Source organism: Agelaius phoeniceus, chromosome 8 (genome assembly GCF_051311805.1).
Source record: "Agelaius phoeniceus isolate bAgePho1 chromosome 8, bAgePho1.hap1, whole genome shotgun sequence".
Taxonomy (NCBI): domain Eukaryota; kingdom Metazoa; phylum Chordata; class Aves; order Passeriformes; family Icteridae; genus Agelaius; species Agelaius phoeniceus.
In genome coordinates this window covers 18,560,111-18,576,725 of record NC_135272.1, presented here as the reverse complement: position 1 = coordinate 18,576,725, position 16,615 = coordinate 18,560,111, and the positions used below count along the sequence as shown (strand labels likewise).

The following is a 16,615-nucleotide window of genomic DNA, read 5'->3' as shown; positions in this document are numbered from 1 at the left end:
GTCTAAAAGACAACTCAGCAATGTCTGAATGGGGCTGCACACAATGGCTCCTTCACAAGTAGGTCTTTAATTGATTACGGCTGTGTTTATAGAAGCAGAAGAGAATTTACTCAAAATGACAGATTGCCTTTAGTGTTAAAATAGTTTAGTAATGTTAATGGTAAAGGAGGTCCCCGCCACCTCCTCTTCAGCTGCATGAAGCCCTAGAGATGAGCTCTTTGTTCCTGCAGCCCCCAATCGCTTTTTGCTCTCCCTCCCCTCCCCGCTTCTTTCGTGCTTCCAGAGCGGGATGCTCCTGGCTCCAGGGCCACATTCACACAGAGGGCAGCAGCTGGCCGGCTCCTGCGGAGGTAAGATCCTGCAAAACTGCAGATTCCATCGGAAATATGATAAACTGGAAGAATACCCAGCACAAACCTCCGGGAGCGCATCGCAGCACCCTGCCCGTGTCCCAGCACCGTGCCTGTGTCCCAGCACCGTGCCCGTGTCCCGCACCCTGCCCGTGTCCCGCACCCTTCCTGTGTGTGTCCCGCACCGTGCCTGCGTGTGTCCCAGACCCTGCCTGTGTCCCTGCGCTCGGACACCCGGGCCACTGCTTGAGAGCCCGGCCGCGGGGCCAGCGCAACCCGGGCGCTGCAGTGAGCAGCTTTTCCCTGTTTATATTCCAACACCCGCAGTGACGAGGTCCCGGTGCGGCGGCTGGATGTGCTGGGAGCGCTGGATGTGCTGGAAGGGCTGGAGGCGCTGGGAGCGCCGGAGGTGCTGGGAGCGCCCCGGCCCCCGCCCCCTCCCGCGGGGCGCCCGGCGCGGGGGCGGCATCTGCCGGCCAACACTGCCCCCTGGCGGCCAGCGACAGCACGGCCGCGCTCCCGCGGGAATGCCGGGCGCGCTCCCATCGGGAATGCCGAGCGCGCTCCCGCGGGAATGCCGGGCGCGCTCCCGCGGGAATGCCGGGCGCGCTCCTATCGGGAATGCCGGGCACGCTCCCATCGGGAATGCCGGGCGCGCTCCCACGGGAATGCCGGGCGCGCTCCCATCGGGAATGCCGGGCGCGCTCCCGCGGGAATGCCGAGCGCGCTCCTTCGGGAATGCGGCCGAGCCGTGGTGACGCGAGGCTCAGTGTCACGGCACGGGGCAGCTCTCAGAACTATGAAATACTTTACAGCCTAATCGCACCTGCCAAGGCCGGAGGCAAATGGCATCTTTGATTTTCGAATATTAAAAACTTTTTAAAATATCCCCCGCCCCGATATTTTAAAAATCCCCATAAAGAAGGAGTTAACTGCTAGAATCACAGAGTAATTTGGTTGACAGTGATGAGCCATGGAGTTCACACACCTGGTTTCTTCCTTCTCCAAAAAGGAAAGATGATTTAAAAGTCTTCTCGTTGGTTCAGCTGAATTAGTTGAAGTGTGAAGTAAGCAGAAAAAAAAAATACCCTAAACATTAGAAATTATACTGTGTGGTTAACTCTGTATGTGGAAGGTAATGTTAATGCCATCAGACACTATATTTGATATCACAGATACTTAAAATGGATTCTTTCTTTCACCTATGTGACTTCTAGTAACAGGAGAGAGCTATCATAAGTAACTGATGGCATTCCAAACGGACATTAATAAAGCAGGTGAATATGATCAATAGCAAAATACCCTGAAGAAGACTGGGGGTTTAATATCCCTGCCAAGTATCTTCTAGGCTGTGATTGTGCTGAATGCCTCATGATTGGAGAACACATTTTTGTGATGCCTTTTAGTGAATTTGTCTTTCCTAGATGGGAGGCTTGGCTTGCCACTGAATGACTCATCACGCTGCCTGCTCCTACCATCATGCTGAAATATGCTACTAAAACAACAACCTTTTAGGGAATAGTAGTATTTCCATTGTAAGAACAGGAAGAAAGAAGCCATTCCCATGGGTAGTTTGGGCAGATATTAACAATGGCTTTTGCTAGGACAACCTGCCCTAATGAGATCAAGCCTCCCATGAGCTGCCTGCCTCGGTGCATGAGGATGCAAACTATGAAGTAGATGTTGTTAGTGACATGATAAATAATTTATAAACAATACCCTGAGTTTTCATAGCCTAGACTCCTTAAGCTCCTTTTATATCCAGAGAAGATCCCCCAGAGAGGTCAAAGGAGGCAGCATTGCTCACTAAGCTTACAGCAAGGCTGTAAAACTGGCATATGGATATAAATTTCAGTTCACTTCTCAATGGCACCATTATTGTACTGCAAGAGCAACACATGGCTATAGCACCTTCCACCTCTGTAACTGCAGTGCCAGGAAAGCCAAGGGGAACAGTCTTTGTACACCCCTGAATTCACACGACTCTTCCAAGTCGGCTGAAAAATGGAACCTTGTTCTTGTCTTTCATCCTCCATTAGGACTGTCCTGGCATATTTTTTCTGAAGACTCAAAACAGAATGCAACTGCTTAGATGAACCTGAAATACTGAAAATATGTCCTTTTAAAAAAAGAAAGAAACAAAACCAACACAGAAACATTTCTAGTTTGAGGTTTTGGAAGATAACAGATCACCTGAGGCTGGAAAAAACGCACACATATTCAATAGATATGGGAAGGCCAAAAGCAAACATTAACAACAGTCCTACTACAATCTCATACAAAGTACATATTTATGCAAGAAATTTGTGATAGAAACAATATATCTCATGCAAACTCACAGAGCTTTAAATACATGCTCTTTCTTTAAGCCACAGGAAATGTCAGAGTTGTCAGTTCCCAGTGCAAACACACTCAGAAATTCAAAAATAACTATATGTAATACTTGCTCTTGCAGATGTACACCCCATTCAGGAGTCAACTCAAGAAAAGTAGGATTAACCTTCCAGTCATCTATACAGTCCTTCCTGGTAGACTGAAAAAATCAGCAAATGAAATCTCAAGGTGAGTTTATGAGTGTGATCATGAGTGGATGAGTCAGTGGGGCTCCCTTACCATGAGTTTGGCTAATGATGAATTACTCCAGCTGTTTCTGTCTCTGAAGAAATAAAGTTGCCTTTGCTCTATATCTGCCTACAATCCCTGTAGTTAACAGCCTAGAAGGGGAATCTGGCCTTTGATTTTTAAATATGGGAAAGGCTAATAAATCCTTGTGTCTAACATATAATTAACTATGAGACTGCCTAGCATGGGCTACTATTCTGACAGATGCAAAAGCAGATTAAAAATCACCCTCCACAAGAATAACACTTGCAGTAGCTAGGACAAAACTTATAATAAGATCTGTCAATCCTGAGGCTTTGAGGAATATATTTCTTCCCTTGCACAGAGACAGGAGTGTTTATTACAGCATTATGTCATCTATCGCTTGAAACTTTTCCTTTGAAACCTGTCATTAGCAGGGTGCAAAGTGGTGAACAAGTTGGAACAATTAGTCCCCTCTTGTTAAACATTTCTTGCACTCTTTGGCCATTGGAAAAGTATGTAAATGGAGTCAAGGAAGCACTGAGGAATTGCCTGAGGCCTGTTTTAAAATGCAATGGAACTCTTATGAGTGCTTCAAATTATTATTTATTTTTGATTAATGATTAATAAATGTATTAGTGGAAATGAGGTGTAAATCGATCTTGGTAATAATGGAAAATGCAAACAACTTCATTACTCTGCTCCTCAAACAAGAGATAAAACTGTTCCTTTGATTTCATAGCATTATTACTGAAGCTGCAGTCCCAAAGGCAGTGACATCCTGAGCACAGAGAAGGCTGTGGGTTTGCCCTTGGGACATGTGGGGGTGGCTGTGCCCCTCTTCAGCCACCTAAACAGAAAAAACAGGCCTCTCCTCAAGCAGAGGAAATGCCCCAAAGATGGGGAGAAAACAAAGAGAAGTGTTTTTTAAAAGCTCAAAGATCATTCTGAAGCAAAAATACAGAGAATGTAATGCACTGGTTGTATAGAGTGTTAAATAAGCAGGGAAATCTTACAGAACACATCTACTACAAAATCACATATTGCTTCTACGAACATGTTTTAGTTGTCTGATGAAGATGTCAGCTCAGAGAATATCTAAAATAAAGAGGCTATATTGTATTCACACTTCCTAAGTGATACATGTTGTAGAGTGTGAGCTGCTTCATAATAAACAGATAGTTTTGTGGAGAGAACTTTAAAAAATGTCATTGTTTTAACGAGGTGCTGGTGTCCTCCCTGCCCAGATTAAATCCTGTCAGGAATGGAGCAGTGCTGTGGCCCTTGCTGTTGTTCAGCCCAAACTGAGCATGAAGAGAACTACAGAAACAAGAATTTCCTTGCTCCCACTTGTGCTGCAGCAGTAACACGGGTATGCATTAACTGAGTGCAATGTGTGGCAATCCTTCAGAGCTGCTGTGCCCACACTGCCTGGAGCTCTGCCCATGGCTGGAGTGTGGTGCCAGCTGGGCAGAGCAGGAAAGCTGGGGCATAGCTGGGGCACCGCGGAAATTCCACACAAGTGGGTTGGGGTCAGAAAATATGATTATGTTAACAGCTACAAATATGATACAGGCTAAAGAATAACTCTTACTAATCTCTGCATCAAGTTCCTTAGCTGGGCACTGAGTCTGATCCGGCTCCTGGTGACAGCTGCAGGACTTTTTCAGCTGACATAAATGGAATATCTTTGATGTTGGGTGCTCAGGAGAACGGGTGGGGCTGTCATGTGTTGTTGGGAGGGACATTTTCTCATGTGGTGATTTGCATGGATTTTAGTGGCTTTTGCAAGGTACCACCCAGGGATAAGGGTTTCAGTGAATCAGCACTGCTTGCTGACAGCCTCTGGACATCTCAGTGTCTCAATCCTCGTGTACTGTGCCTGGCCAGTGGTCTGATACAATCCACAGTCAAAAAACAGTCAGAAAGAGGGGAGGGTATGTGACAAATGTAATGTCTTTCTCTACTGCAATAGTTTATAGTTAGGGATTGCTGCTATATCTTCTATTACAACTTTCTATTGACTGAATGTTTATATTCAGTAAAATATTAACACATATAGGGCTTATTTTCATTCTTTTTGTTACACAAACAACATAAAGATTATCCCTGTGTCCAGGAGGCTCTAGTTGCCTGCTCTTTATAAGCTCAGCTTTGTCAGGAGACTCTTGCTTCTCTATGGTACATGCTGGAACTGATAAGTCAGGTTTTACTTTGAAAAAGTGGGGGAGCCTAACTCAAAATATGTCATGTTCCTTGCTGAGCCTTTCTCTCAAGAGCTGCTTTTGTAAGAATTGCATATTCCTTATACACACTTGACTAATGCACTTTGTGCATTGCAATATGTATACACATCCTAAATTAATCTATTTAGAAATTCTGGGGAAGCTCATTCCTCCCTGTATTTATATGCAGCATATTTCTGGCTGTGGCAAATGTGCCCAACATCAGTCATATTCACACCAGTTTGTTTTAATCACCTTACTCAGATGCCAATTCAGATATTAGTTTCCCTATGATATTACAGAGTGATCTGTCCTACAGAATTGACTTTTTATTTTTGTTTCCTACTCAGAGTCTTCAGCTCCCAGTGTCAGTACCTGAGATTTATACCTAAGTGTAGGTGATAATAATCTGAAAGTCTGCCTCTAGCAATGCAAGCTATTCCTTAGTGAGAGTGTTTTTTCACATAACTCCCTGGAGTTTTCACAGTCTGAGATACTTATTTTAAACAGCAGAGCAGTCTCCCTGTGTCAGTGGACACAGATGCTTTCCATGGCTCACATCCTCTGCAGGCTTTATTAACCAGTCTGTAACCAAGCAGCAGCACTGTCCTCCTGGCTGTGTCACCCTTGCTGGTGGCTGGCTCTCTGGGCAGGTCCTGGTGCTGTGCCCTGTCAGACACACTGTGGGCAACCCTGGCACGCAGGGCATCCTGATGTGCTCCTCCTGGGCAACCCTGGCATGCAGGGCATCCTGATGTGCTCCTCCTGGGCAACCCTGGCACGCAGGGCATCCTGATGTGCTCCTCCTGGGCAACCCTGGCACACAGGGCATCCTGATGTGCTCCTCCTGGGCAACCCTGGCACGCAGGGCATCCTGATGTGCTCCTCCTGGGCAACCCTGGCACGCAGGGCATCCTGATGTGCTCCTCCTGGGCAACCCTGGCACACAGGGCATCCTGATGTGCTCCTCCACGTTTGCTTTCCACTTCATATAAACCATGGAGGAAATTCCAGGGCTTAGAATTCAAATCCCAATATGCACAATGGCTGTTTTTTCCCCCCATATAATAATTACAAAGCCTTTATGATCATCATGATCCTGTTTTGTACAGAGCCCTAATTAAAGTAAAAGCGTGGTGTTGGCCCATAACTGGCTTGTGATCCCCTCACATACTCATCAACTTACCTTCTGCATTTTGCTTTTATTTGCCCCTTCTTGCACATTTTGCTTTGCCAATAGATGCCACAGTTAGCTTACCAAATTTCTAGTTGGAAATTGCATTTACAGTTTCCAAATTATATGTTAGGTTTTCATAATACCTTAAATAGACAAACATTTGAAGAAAGTCTCAAGAATACAGGCTTAACTTTTCCTGCCTCTTGAGGTAATTTTGCCAAGTAAACTATGAAAAGACATGAGTTTGGGATGCAAATCAGGTCTTTGTTATTTATACAACCAAAGTCCTTGCTTCTCTTTTCCATGTAATGCTTGAAGTTAGGCAGACATGAAAAAATAAAGACAATGTATTTCAGTGGAAATATTCCTAATCCTAAGCATATTTCCTAGGTGGAAGAAAGGGGTAGATAATTTACCAATAGTAAGAATATTTTATCGATGTAAATCTATCTACACACTTCAATATTATCAGATATTCAAACCATGCCAACTATAGAAAAATTAGGACTGTAATAAATTTCCTAGAACATGTTAAAATGTAAAAGAAAAAAGTTTGGTTCATCATAAAAAATGCAGTCCTGATTTGATATAACCAAAAATCACAGATAAGGAGATCATTCAAGATCAGAAAATGCAGGTATTATTTTCTTATTCTGTGGACCAGAAAAACTAATTCTGACAGTTTGTCAGTCCAAATACTCTAGGTGAAGAAATATAATTTCTCTTTTGTCATTTTGACAGCAATATTATTTTCTGTTGTTCTCAAAGAGCTACTCTTCTTGAGTTGCATATTATAAAATGTGAAGATCATTAATTTTTTCCCTAACAGGACTGATTGTTCTCCTGCATACATACAATATGTATATATACATGTGATATGACCCTTAAATTGAGTGAGTTGGAATATATAAATGACAATATACATTTCTGTATGCTTGTCTATAATGGAGTGAAAGCCTTCCTGAGGGGAAATAACAATGATTTCTTTGATAAAACAAAAGGGACAGAGAGAAGCATTTTTATGTCACCCACTCAGATGACTGCAGAGATGCTGATGTTCTAAATGCATCATCAATGTCAGATGATAATGTTTTCCCTCTCAAAACTTTATCATTTAGTTTTAACAGCAGATCTTTGAGTTTTGTGAATCTGGATGAGCATGACTCATGTATATGTCCTTGGTAAGGATCCTATCCCAGATACTGATGGATAATAAACTTTAAGGAATAAACGAGGTCAAACAAATAATGCAGGATTGTACACTGAGTAGAATGGAGACCTGCTGTTAACTGAGGAAATGGCTGGGAGGTCTCAAAACTGGACCAGGCTGCTGTGGCATTCTCTTCCCACTTGCTGTGCATTCCTCCCCTTTGGGCTTTCAATCCTTGTGCCAGGTACCAGCAGTGCCAGCAGCTGGTGTAAGCAGGGCTGAGACCCAAGGGGTACAAGAAGTCTCTTTTTGAGCTAGGACAAGCATTGATGCTGCTATGGGACATTGTCCTGCTGGCCTCTTTGGCACAGGCTGGGTGACACTGGGAATGTCTTTAATCAGAAATGCTTTGATGTTCCATCAGTTACTCTTTGCCAGTTTTCCCAATGGAAAAAAAGTTTTTGCAATAGCACGTAGTAAAATTAGAATATATTCTGTTTCTTTTATGTAAATTCTTTAAAGCCATTTTCAATGGTAGAATGGCTTGAAATAAGGGTCAGTAAGATTCACTTAAACTATTAAAACACTGCTAAATAGAGCAGGTTTCTTAGCAGTTAATTAAGTTTGTCAGAAAAAAAAATTCACTTCATTTATAGTCAGCTGCTGGTTCAAAAGGTTTAAAGTCATCAGGATAAACATTAAAGCAAAAACTTTACCACTTTACAGATTAAACACTCAATTCTGAACAAAAGACAACTCAATGCACATATATTCATTCCCATTGAGATTACAATATTATCACATAACTAATTTTAAAGAGATAAGAAACCTCGCTGTATCCTGGTAGACTTATTAAAAATAAGGTAAAATTTATTAGAAAAAGAAATATAAAAAAATGTTCATAATAAACTTTTTTGTAGGACTTCCCCAAAGTTTTATTCAATGTTTTCATACTATCTTGATCTGTGGATTAGACTGGACATTCTAGTGAATATTCAATATTGGGAGCCTTGAGTTGAAGCTCCCTTTACATGATAGTGCTGACATGTCCCTAAGCAATTCCTGCAGACTGAAACTGCCTGTGTCAGGTTCTAGAAAAACAATGGAAAAGGAAGTATTGCTTCAGCATATTTAAATCACATACAAGTTTTCAAAAATTCACTAAAATTGATGGAAGGAATTTGTTGTACTTCAATAGTCAGTGGATGAGGCTGAGCAGCTTCAGTCTCCCAGCCCATGCATGGGGCTCTGCCCTGTGCAGCTCCAGTGGTGGGACCATGGCCTCATTTCAGACCTGCTCTCACAACCTGGCAAGGTGAGCAAGCTGGAGAAGAGAAGGTCTGAAAATGGGCTAAAGATGCAAGGACTAGGTATGAACAGACCTTACAGGTCAGAGGCACTTTCCTGTTTCTATGTAAATAAGATAAACTCCATGGCGCTGGCCCACACTCAGTGTGCCTGTCACAAACTCACTGCTATAGGAGCACTTGTCTTGCACCTCTAAGGCACTGATTTCCTGCTGTCTTGTACCTTGTGCAGATACTTGTCTCACAGCCAGCTGCCTTATACTGTGCTGGATTTGATGGATGAGTTTTATTTGCAGCAGCTCTTTCCAGATTGCTGAGACATCTTTGATCTTTGTTGCTATGTACCTGGTCAGCAAAAGAGAATCATCAGCAAGATGCAACTTTCTTAGCAGATTTTTAGCTGATGCTACATTTTAGAAAATGATATCTTTTATGTATGGTTTCACTCAGATAACTGTTTCCTGATGCCTTCCTCAGTTCTCAGATGTGACGTTACTCTAGGCAAGCCCACAAACCCAATATCCTGTCAATTCTGGATGCCTGAAGCACAAAAGAAGGGAAAAGCAGCTTTTTTTCCTGCATGGACTAGAATATATTGTTTTACTGGATTTTTGATGCAAAAGCAGCCAAGTTCAGTGGCAATTCTATCCTATATTAAAGCAAGATAAAGACCTATTGCAAACTTCAGATGACTTGTTATCTGTAGCATGATTTTGCTGAGTAACAACAGCAGAGGCCATTTTCTGAGTGTTTTAAAAATAAATTTTACAAGTACAGCCTGTACTAGACGCTGCACAGGAGAGTGGCTTAGCACAATCTAACGATCATGGAAAGCACAGCTGTCCAAGGTAATTAAGAAAATCCTGGGAGATTGGTCAGTCTAGTGAATGGCCAGGGCATTGCAGTGCTGGGGCTGAAGGCTGATCATGTCCCACTCCTGTACTCACACTTCCCAGCTAAATAGTATCCAGGAGGCAGAAGAAATTATCTGTAAGGTGAAAATCAAATACTCTCTGTTCCCCTGTTTTCCAGTAATGCAGCACCAACACAAGGTATAAAGCTTTCTAGACTCTTGCTTTACTCTGATTTACTGTAATACCAGCTGTAAAATGATATAGAATTACACACCATTTTTATTTCACTATTATTAGGCCTCAGTGAATTACTTTTATTTCTCTCATCATTGAATGAATTTGCAATATGCACATTCTAAGTAATAAAAGAAGTGCTTTTATATATCAAACTATTTAAAAGATCTTAATTTTGGTTTTACTTTTATTTAATCATACAGAAGTACAATTACTAAAACAATTCCTGTGACTCATTTCCATATCTTGATAGCTGAGAAAACATGGCTATATAATGTGTTATATTGTACTTTAAAAAATTATGTGTTTAATGGTAACATCCATAGCTGGCAAAGCCATTCCTGATGTTCCTTAGAACCACAGTGTTAAGTGCCAATGACAGGTTTTTTTTTGCAGTACAATTCAGGAGAGAATTACTCTAGTTCAGTGATATTCACAGGAAATTTTTCTTCTTCAATGGTGAGGGATTTAAATGCAGAAAAACTGTGGTTTAGGCCATGTTAAAAAACAATATAAACAATATACTCAAGGAAAAAAGTACATTTTCTTAACTTGAAACCTAGAGTTGGGATGTGAAAGTTATAACTTATTCTGAGCTTTACACTCTGCAGTGTAGGGCACTTTCTCTGGTTCTCCAACTAGAGCACTTCTATAATACTAGAATAATACAAGTCAAATAAATGGATTTAGAATGAAAAGGCTTTAATTTGTCCACAGAGAGCTGGGGTATAAAGTAGAAATATAATTATCAGAGACTCTTTTTCCATTGGCTACTTTTCTAAAACTCAGCATTTATGGAGACTCTATTTTAACGGAGGGAGTTTTGCTGGGTTTTTTTTGCTTGTATCGTGATATATCATTGCTCTGATATATATAGATATAGATAGATAGATAGATAAACTAAGACTACTATAAATTATAAAAATACAGTTGGAGAACCAGTATAGATGTTAGAATAAATATGTTAAAATCTGTATGATTGCTTTCTGAAATACTAATCTCTTGAAGTGTGTTGGGATAGCTGAAAACAGTGACTACAAAAGAGTGAGACAGATATGCAACAAACGTTGAGCTATTGTTTATTGTATTCAAATACAAGGTCACCAAAATAATAGCTGTGTCTTCTGCACTGTTATGGACAGAATCCAAGCAACTTGCTCAATGTTTTCTTATTTACTGCTTGCTATTTGTTAAAGAACACTTGCATAGAGGTGGAAGGTTACCTCAGCTTTTTGCATTTAAACTATGGGATATGTTCCTTGTCTGGGAGATATTACAGCTTCACAGATGTCTCCCAGATGGTTCTCTGATCCAGTCATACACAGAAGTCAGGTCAGCAACTTCGGAAATAAAATTCAACTCACAGGAAATACTTATAGTTGATTCAGCATGCAGCAATATGACCTTTATTAGTATTGCAGGAAAAAGAAGAGAAAAAGTTTACATACTTAGAAGAGAAAGCTTTTGTTGAAAATATCTGAGAAACTTTTAGTTTCATATTCCTAGGGCTTACCCAAAGTTTAAAAAAAAATAAAGAAGAAATGTTTAATAGAATAATGAACTTTTTGGTAAAAAAAATTAAGGAAACTTTTAGTTTGCTATTTCTGAGGCTTACTCAATGTCAAAGAAATTTGACACAAAATATCTAATTTTTCACATATCCTAAGTGCCTTTTTAACATGTAGACACCCAACTTAGGCACTCTGCAAACCCTGCATTCAAAATGACAATAAATATTAATGTTCATAGGTATCTATCTGAGGTGTTATTCACAAAGACTAGCTCCATGATCCCTAAAGCCAATGCAGGAAGAAAAGTCACTAAAAAGTGCTCTGTGTTATAAATCTCTAGGGTAGGGAAAAGCAGCAGCATCTCAGGCACATGTTAAAGAAAGGGAAAGAATCCTGCTCTGGTGGGGTTAGCTCACAGCCAGACCAGCAAGCAGAAACCCCATGTGGTGGGACAGCAGGAGCACTGGGCTGGCACAGGGAACATAGCAGAGCATGTATGCTTGTAATGTTCACAGAGAGGCCACAAAAGGAAACAGATGACTGAAACTTGCACTTGTATGCAGTTCCAGTTACTAGTGTCATCTTTACAGCAGTGTCATTTGGTATGTGCACCATTTTTTTAGCTCCTTTGAAGCATTCTTGCTGCACACCAACTTGATTTAAATTGCCTGGTGGGGTACTTATTTGTGCCAAATGTAACAATTAGTTGTCAAGTGGATTTTCATATCCTGAAGGTAGATGGTACATTTTAAAGGCTTTACAGAATACTGAGGTCACTGTGCTTGTGTCCTCTTGGTGTCAGAGCTCTCAAGGCACCAATAGGCTTTAAGGGCTGTGACCAGCCTCAGCTGGAGCCTCCACTCAGCGCCCTGTCCATGGGCCCAGGAGCTGTTTCTAAGCTGAGCTTTGGCTGTCAGTGGCATGGGCAGCACTGCTGGAGGGGTGCTGGGCTAGATCAGTGCTGGTCATGCCTGCCCTTGCCCACTGAGCTCCTTGATTTGGGACTCGACCTGCAGACTTCACCTGGGGCTGTTGCAGTGCTGTGGGCCTGCCTGGCAATCCTGGAACTGGTCCTGGTGTGTGGGGCTGGCTGTCTCTCCCCTGGTATCACCACAGTGACCTTGTCCCCTGATGTGGACTCTCAGTTGGGTGTGGGGGCTCTCTCTGGAGGTTTCCTGCTCACCTTGCTCAGGTGCTGTGGGGTTGTGCTCTGGCTGCTCTATTTTGCTCAGCTCCTACCTTGCCTTTCCTGAGGGCCAGAGATGCTGCCCACTCAGGCTTACTCTTGTGCAGCTTGTCCTTAGTCTTCAGTATATCTTCTTGTTATGCAGTGGTAATTAATATTTATTAGATTTTATTTGTATCTTTCTGTTCTTGATTTTCTATTCCTTTTTCTCTTCATGTTTCCAGCTAATTTTGCCCTTCTTTTCCTACCCTTCTTCTCAGGCTCTCACTGAACCTCCTAGTTGTAGATCTCACTCCTCTCTCAAATTCCCCTGTCTCCTTCTTCTAGGAAATCCCTGACAGTTGTCTTCAGTAGAACTACTTCATGCCTATCCTTGATGAATGAAGATTTATGACTTCATCTGTCCCTAAATCAAGCACTTCCTCAGGCCACTTCCTCACAATATACATCAGAAGAATTTTACTGGAAGAGAAAGGGAGAGAGAAAACTCTCAGGAGTCATAAGAGAAGTAATAATTTATTATATATTCTTAGTGAAATCCAAGAAAGGTCACTGCACTTCGAGGATTGAGGAGGAGTGGGGGGGTAGGGTGTGGAATAAAATGCCAAGCTCTCCCTTAATTGAATCTTAGGTGTACAAATCCCAAGCTCTTCCTCTTTAAAATATTCATGTAAATTTTCTCTTGCCAAAATTATTGCTGAACAAGCAGAAAGGAAAATGCCATCTTGGTTTGGTTTGGTTTGGTTTGGTTTGGTTTGGTTTGGTTTGGTTTGGTTTATTTCTGGGCTAAAGTTCTAGAATAAGTAATAAGTTAGAAGAATTCTCTGCAGTAAATGCAGTGTTTGACAGATGTGCTTCTTTCACAGCAGACATGTTTTCTCCACTAACTAATGCATATGCAAAATGAAAATATGAATCTGCTATTTGGTCCTGTTCATCTGGGGGTATCAGAGACATTACTAGGAGATTTCATGAACCCCATGCAGGCTTTGTGATGTATTTTCTACGCTGATGAACTGATTTACAAACAAAGGAGCTAGAGGTGGAAAAAGAAAAATAAAACCCACAAAACTAAGCAAACAATAAAAATTTTAAAAACCCCCAAACCAAAACCCAACAATAAAAAATGAGGCAAAAGGAAAAAAAAAACAAACCACAACACCACCAGACAAAAAACCCCTGCAAACCAAAGCCCCCCAAGAGCACCTGACTGCAGGGACACAGGGACAGCGGGGCTCTGCCTCAGCACAGCTCGTGGAAGTAGCACCAAAGCAGCTTCCTCTTATCCCTGCTCTAACAGTAGCAGGGGCAGCTCTCTCATTAATAAAATCATTCATTTCCCACTCCCCCAGCATGAATTTTTACAGCTTTCTGGTCCAAGCATTTTGCTGAATATGAGACTGGGGTTTGTTTGGGGTTCTCTTTTCCCATTATGTGAAGCAATTGAGATGTCAGGTATTGGTTCATTACAAATTCTTTTTCTATGACGGGAATCAAACCATAGCAGACAAAGTTTCTATATTTCCAGACTTTCCTTTGTCATTCAGATTGTCAAAAGCTTTTTATGGCCTCCTGACTGCCGTGTTCCCAAGGCTGTGTTCAACAGTGCTTGTTTCCATTTGTTCCACCATTTCATCTCACTGCTATATCCCTACAGCAGATGCAAAGGCTACTTTAGTAACTAAAAAGGTAGGATTTCTTCCTCCTAAATTAAGGAACTAAGAGTAGGAAATTCCAGTGATCTCCTAGACAGAGTATGCCATCTGCACATTCTCCTTTGATGAAGAGTAAATTTAAATTGCAGCTTTCCTGGTGGCTTTCTGATCTGAACTATACTGAATGCTCAGACTTCAATCCAGGCAGTAATTAATGGGACTAGAGGGATTCCAGCCTGCTCCCAAAGGGCTCTGCTTGAGGCAGAGTGCTCAGCCCCAGCCTGTGGGAGCTTTGGGCACAGGGAGCACTCTGTGGGTAACACTGGGATACTGTGAAACTCCACAGAGTGACCTTGCCTAAGGTAGCCTGGTCCGACAAATATCTATAGGAAAAAAGGATTACTAAGAGATGATCTTTCACTCACAGACCTCTCCCAGATCATTCTGGAAGCACACAGATGAAGGCAATGCCATGCTTCACTGCATAGATTTTATTAAAACTGCACCACAAAAATAACTGTCCTAAATGTATAAACAAGTTGGTTAGGCCCAGAGTTTTTTATCTGGAAAAAGAATGTTTGTCTTGGGGGGATAATCAATACTTAAATATCATAATATAAACATGAAAATAATTTGTTTTATAAAATCTAGGGAAAAAAAAGTGGACTTAGGAGAGTGTGCAGTTGAAAGCCTTTCAAAGCAGTCATGCTCATATTTAGTAGAACCAGAATAATAACACGCTAGATAAAAACTCTAATTAGGGTACAACAAGCAGGTCCTAGGGGGAAATAAAGCCATTTATAGTTGTGTCTTAAATGAAGCAGAGCTGCAAAGTAAATTTTATCGACACTCTGCAGTGGAAAGAATTTAGCCACTAGTAAATATCCTTATGTTTTGCTGTTTGGCTTAAAATAGTCTCCTCTCATTCTCTTATACATCTCTTCTTAAATAAGACTGATTCCAATCTCTAGGCTGACTTTGGCACAATATATAAAGTGTAGATGTACACATCAGATATTAATGATTGTTTGAGCTTTTCTATTTAGCAGTAAAAGTGGGAAGTCCACTTCATTCCCATACGAAATTTGTTATCCTTTTCTGTGATTGACAGAAAGCCTTAGTGATAAGTGAGCTGCTGTAATTCAAGTCAATAAATCTCTAGAAGACTTTTAAAGTTATCAAAGGAAATTCTCTTTGCAGCAGGGAAGCTTCTTCTGCAAGAAGAATGAAATTCTCACAATGAAATTCTGCCAGAGGAGAAGTAGATGTACTTCCATTAAAAATAGAGTTGAGACACAAAGAAATTTTAAAAAAATAACTCAGAATAGGAGTATGTTACAACATAAGTGTCCTCAGTTTGGTAAATATATATATATTTTTTAAATGGAAATTAAGGTGATGAAGCCTCTTGTATCAATTTTAGTCCTTACAGTTGTATACCAATAGCTTTAAGACCAGAATAAATCCATGTATTTATTCTTACTGCTGATCTTACCAATACTGAAGAAATACTTCACACAGTACCTGGATATCAGTGGGACTGTTGGTGAAACAAGGGTCCAAACTGCCTGGTCATGGGGTAGAAGTAGAAAAACAAGTGGCTTTTAACCACTGCTGTGAGTCTCTTGGAAGCAAAGGCTGGTCTCTAGTTAAGCCTGAAGAAAGCCAGAGGATTTTCTGTGGTGCTGCCCTGTGAGAATGGTTCCTGCAGGGACACTGCAGCTGTGTGAGCATGGGCTGGGCACTCGGGGCCCCTGGGGCTGGCATCCCAGCGGCACAGCATTTTCAGCAACTTTTAATGGCAAGTTCTCCTAAGGAGTTTTAAACTTCAGGTACTTGTTGCCTATATAAGTATATAATATCTTTTATTGGAAGGCAGTATTAGGTGTTTTTGAAGGTGACACTAAGTTTACACCTGGAAGTAAAATGAGTATTATCCTATGTATTCAGCAGAATTACTGCAACCTGGTGATTTTGTACAAGCCTACCTGCAAGTAAATTAGTGAAAACGTGTTCAAAATGAGAGTTGGCACATTTATGTGACAGGAGCTCAGTTTCAGTATAATTGTTAATGAGCTTGCAAAAATGAAGCTTACTTTTAAAATGAATGTGAATTATCCCTCACCTCAGAGCCTGCTGTGGATGGAACCACGTCCCAGTGAAGTTGGAATTGCAGTGTCATGTAGGCATTTCCCAATCAGACCCCAGTGTGAGTGGCAGATGCCATTTCAGTGAGGGAAAAACAACCTTTATGTACTCCTTACCTCTCAGAGAGTGTAATTTCCTTGCTTACATATTGAAAATAAGATCCAGATCTCTGACTGGCAGAAGTGTGCTACATGCATGTCTAAAAGTGGGAAAGGCAGATATTAAGCTAGTTCCA

General features: G+C 41.4%; 1 long non-coding RNA gene across 1 annotated transcript; it reads left to right on the top strand.

The window, feature by feature from the left end:
- The first annotated feature begins 234 nt into the window (after nt 1–234).
- LOC143694641 (uncharacterized) lies at nt 235–13,250 on the top strand. The gene is made up of 3 exons (XR_013183245.1): nt 235–350; nt 2,806–2,912; nt 12,905–13,250. It is a non-coding gene; the product is annotated as an uncharacterized LOC143694641 (long non-coding RNA).
- Nucleotides 13,251–16,615: the final 3,365 nt, after the last annotated feature.